Source organism: Arachis stenosperma, chromosome 9 (genome assembly GCF_014773155.1).
Source record: "Arachis stenosperma cultivar V10309 chromosome 9, arast.V10309.gnm1.PFL2, whole genome shotgun sequence".
Lineage (NCBI taxonomy): Eukaryota > Viridiplantae > Streptophyta > Magnoliopsida > Fabales > Fabaceae > Arachis > Arachis stenosperma.
The window spans coordinates 87751023-87756008 of record NC_080385.1 but is presented as its reverse complement, the minus strand read 5'-3'; the positions used below and the strand labels follow the sequence as shown (position 1 = coordinate 87756008).

Here is a 4986-nt window from a genome sequence, read left to right as displayed (position 1 = left end):
ATTCAAAGCATCAATTTCAAGAACTCCCTTCCTCTGAGGTGTCCCATTACTCACAGGATTCCTTTCAGAAGTGTACATGAACTGGTTATTTGCAACCATGTCAATGAGTTCCTAAGCTTCTGTAGGCGTTTTCTTCAGGTGAATGGATCCATTTGCAGAATGGTCCAATGACATTTTAGATAATTCAGACAGACCATCATAGAATATATCCAGGATGGTCCATTCTGAAAGCATGTCAGAAGGACACTTTTTGGTCAGTTGCTTGTATCTCTCCCAAGCTTCATAGAGGGATTCACCTTCTTTCTATCTGAAGGTTTGAACATCCACTCTAAGCTTGCTCAGCTTTTGAGGAGGAAAGAACTTGGCTAAGAAACCCGTGACCAGCTTATCCCAAGAGTTCAGGCTATCTCTAGGTTGAGAGTTCAACCATGTTCTAGCTCTGTCTCTTACAGCAAAAAGGAAAAGCATAAGCTTATAGACCTCGGGATCAACTCCATTGGTCTTAACAGTATCACAGATCTGCAAGAATTCAGTTAAGAACTGAAAAGGATCTTCTGATGGAAGTCTATGAAACTTGCAATTCTGTTGCATCAGAGAAACTAATTGAGGCTTTAGCTCAAAATTGTTTGCTCCAATGGCAGGGATTGAGATGCTTCTTCCATGGAAGTTAGAATTTGGTGTAGTAAAGTCACCAAACATCTTCCTTGCATTATTGTTAGGTTCGGCGATGTCTCTTTCTTTTTTGAGATTCTCTATAAGGTTTTCTTTGGATTGTTGTGCTTTAGCTTCTCTTAGCTTCTTCTTCAAAGTCCTTTCAGGTTCAGGATCTGCTTCAACAAGAATCTCCTTGTCCTTGCTCCTGCTCATATGAAAAAGAAGAGAATAGAAAAGAAGAAGAATCATCTATGTCACAGTATAGAGATTCCTTTATATGAGTAGAAGAAGAAAAGAATAGAAGAATGATGTAGAGAGAAGAGATGAAGAATTCGAATTATGAGTTGAAGAGAAGTGTTAGTAGATAAATAAATAAATAGAAGGAGATGAGAGAGAGGAGTTTTCAAAAATAATTGAAAGAAAAAGAAAATATTTTTTGTTTTTATTTTAAAATTTTGTTGGAATTCGAAAATTAAGAGAAGAAATAAAATTAAAATTAAAATTTGAAACAATTAGTTAATTAAAAGAATTTTGAAAAAGAGGAAGGTGGTTTTCGAAAATTAGAGAGAGAAAAGTAGTTAGGTGGTTTTGAAAAAGATAAGAAATAGTAAAACAAACTAAAAGTCAATTAGTTAGTTGAAAAATATTTGAAAATCAATTTTGAATAGATAAGAAGTTAGAAAAGATTTTGAAATTGATTTTGAAAAAGATATGATTTGAAAAAGATTTGATTAAAAAGATATGATTGAAACTTATTTTGAAAAAGATTTGAAAAGGAAATTAAAAAGATTTGATTTTTAAAATTAAAATTGATTACTTGACTAACAAGAAAACTAAAAGATATGATTCTAGAATTTAAAGATTGAACCTTTCTTAATAAGAAAGTAACAAACTTCAAATTTTTGAATCAATCACATTAGTTGTTAGTAAAGTTTTCGAAAATTATGAAATCAAATTAAGAGAAAGATTTTGAAAATCAATATTTAAAATTTTTGAAAATATAAAAGAAAAGTGAAAAAGATTTGATTTTTGAAAAAGTTTTGAAAAGATAAGATTTTTAAAATTGTAATCTTGACTTGACTAACAAGAAACAACTTATTTTTAAAATTTTTGACTAAGTCAACCCAAAATTTCGAAATTTGTGAGAGAAATAAGGAAAAGATATTTTTTTTGATTTTTTAAACTTTTAATGATGAGAGAGAAAAATACAAAAAAGACTCAAAACATGAAAATTTTGGATCAAAACCAATGTTGCATGCAAGAACACTTTGAATGTCAAGATGAACACCAAGAACACTTTGAAGATCATGATGAACATCAAGAGCTTATTTTTGAAAAATTTTTAAGAAAAGAAAAACATGCAAGACACCAAATTTAGAAATTTTTAATGTTTAGACAGTATGAATTCAAAAATGCATATGAAAAATAACAAAAGACACAAAACAAGAAAATATGAAGATCAAACAAGGAGACTCATCAAGAGTAACTTGAAGATCATGAAGAACACCATGCATGAATTTTTCGAAAATTTTTCAGAAAATTTAAAATGATGCAATTGACACCAAACTTAGAAATTGACACTAGACTCAAACAAGAAACACAAAATATTTTTGGTTTTTATGATTTTATCAATTTTTTTTGGATTTTTCGAAAATTATTTTTAGAAAAATGAAAAAGAAGAAATTTTTTGTAGTTTTCGAAAATAAGAAATAAAAAGCTTAAAAATAAAATAAAATTACCTAATTTGAGCAACAAGATGAACCGTCAGTTGTCCAAACTCGAACAATCCCCGGTAACAGTGCCAAAAACATGGTGCATGAAATTGTGATCACAATGGCGCCATCAACTTGGTACGCACAATTGTAATCTCAACTCTTTTACACAACTTCGCACAACTAACCAGCAAGTGCACTGGGTCACCCAAGTAATAAACCTTATGTGAGTAAGGGTCGATCCCACAGAGATTGTCGGCTTGAAACAAGCTATGGTCACCTTGTAAATCTCAGTCAGGCAGATTCAAATGGTTATGGAGTTTTAATAATTAAAAGAGATAAAATATAAAATAAAGATAGAGATACTTATGTAATTCATTGGTGGGAATTTTAGATAAGTGTATGGAGATGCCTCATTCCTTTTGAATTTCTGCTTTTCTACTACCTTCATCCAATCTTTCATACTCCTTTCTATGGCAAGCAGTATGTTGGGTGTCACCGTTGTCAATGGCTACTTCCCGTCCTCTCAGTGAAAATGGTCTTCTACGGTTTCTGTACGGCTAATCAACTGTCGAATTGCTCGTCTCGGATGAAAAATACCATGCACAGATATCGTATGGCTAATCAGCTGTTGGTTCTTGATCGTGTAGGAATAGGATTTACAATCCTTTTGTGTCTGTCACCATGCCCTACAGTCACGAGTTTGAAGCTCGTCACAGTCATCCCATCCCAGATCCTACTCGGAATACCACAGACAAGGTTTAGACTTTCTGGATCTCAAGAATGCTGCCAATTGATTCTAGCTTATACCACGAAGACTCTGATCTCACGGAATGGAAGGCTCTATTGTTAGGAGAGGCAACCATGCGTCATTGACCAGGAATCCAAGAGATACACACTCTAGCTTTCGCAGGTAGAACGGAAGTGTTTGTCAGGCACGCGTTCATAAGTGAGAATGGTGATGAGTGTCATGGATCATCACATTCATCAGGTTGAAGTGCGAATGAATATCTTAGAATAAGAATAAGCATGAATTGAATAAAAGACAATAGTACTTTGCATTAATACCCGAGGAACAGCAGAGCTCCATACCTTAATCTATGGTGTGTAGAAACTCCACCGTTGAAAATACATAAGAACAAGGTCTAGGAATGGCCAAATGGCCAGCCTCCCCAAATGACATATGAATTTGAAAAATAGGGAAAAAGACCCCTAGTACAATAGTAAAGAGTTCTATTTAAACCAAAATAGTTACTAGGGTTTACAGAAATAAGTAAATGATGCAGAAATCCACTTCCGAGCCCACTTGGTGTGTGCTTGGGATGAGCATTGAAGCTTTCACGTGTAGAGGTCTTCCTTGGAGTTAAACGCCAGTTTGTAACTTGTTTCTGGTGTTTGACTCTAGCTTGCAACTTGTTTCTGGCGTTTAACGCCAGAATAGGGCAGAAAGCTGGTGTTGAACGCCAGTTTGCATCATCTAAACTCGGGCAAAGTATAGACTATTATATATTGCTGGAAATCCCTGGATGTCTACTTTCGAACGCAGTTAAGAACGCGCCATTTGGATTTATGTAGCTCAAAAAAATTCATTTTGAGTGCAGGGAGGTCAGAATCCATAAACATTAGCAGTCCTTTGTCAGCCTCTGATTCAGATTTTTGCTCAGGTCCCTCAATTTCAGCCAGAAAATACCTGAAATCATAGAAAAACATACGAACTCATAGCAAAGTCCAGAAATGTGAAGTTTTCTTAAAAACTAATAAAAATATACTAAAAACTAACTAAATCATACTAAAAACTATGTAAAAACAATGCCAAAAAGCGTATAAATTATCTGCTCATCACAGTGGCTGCCCAGAATTTGTTGAAGAAGACTTCGGGGGAGGGTTCTTCGGAACAGTTGCCTCCAAATAAGCCGGCAACTGATTCTCAGGGTCCGAGGAAGATTATCCCATCCCCATGATTTTGGACAGTTTCCTTTGACCCGCCTCAGACGACTTCTGGTGCTACTTCTTCCACTACTTCTGCTAGTCCCCCTCCCAAGAAGCAAAAGACTGTTGGGACTTATAATCTAAATGACAAAGTGTTAGCTATAGAGTTGATTGCTCCTCATGGTAAAGTTCTTCTGGATGATGTGTCGATCCTTCATCCTTTTGATTTTATATCGAGCAATAGTGTTCGGATGGCTAATCTCAGCGCGGCCTTGTCCCAGGTTATTAAGGAATCCCCTGTCCGTGCCACTAAAGCTTTTCTGGAGGAGGCCCAGGCTGATTACAATAGGGTGAAGGGTCTGAAGGACGAACTAGATGCTAAGGTTGTTAAATTGGAGCTGGATGTTGAGAAGAAGAAGTCTCGAGCTATTGCGACGGATGTGGCTGCTAACCTGGCCGAGGACATGGCCAAGAAAGTCAAGGAGAGCTATACATGGACCTATAGCGAGTTGTTGGAAACTAGGGAGAGGCTTCAATATGCTCAGGATGATTACGCCGAGCTTCAGGGCCATATGGTGAGCAGTATGACCGACATCTATGAAAATCTGAAGGCCCAGGTTCGGGTTCCTGCTCCTAACATCAACCTATCTTTATTTAGCATGGATAACGTAGTGGAGGATGGCAAGATTGT

At 35.9% G+C, this 4986-nt stretch overlaps 1 non-coding gene across 1 annotated transcript; it reads left to right on the top strand.

Annotated features, from left to right (window-relative positions):
- Positions 1 to 228: 228 nt before the first annotated feature.
- Positions 229 to 336, top strand: LOC130953055 (small nucleolar RNA R71). The gene has a single exon (XR_009075228.1). It is a non-coding gene; the product is annotated as a small nucleolar RNA R71 (small nucleolar RNA).
- Positions 337 to 4986: the final 4650 nt, after the last annotated feature.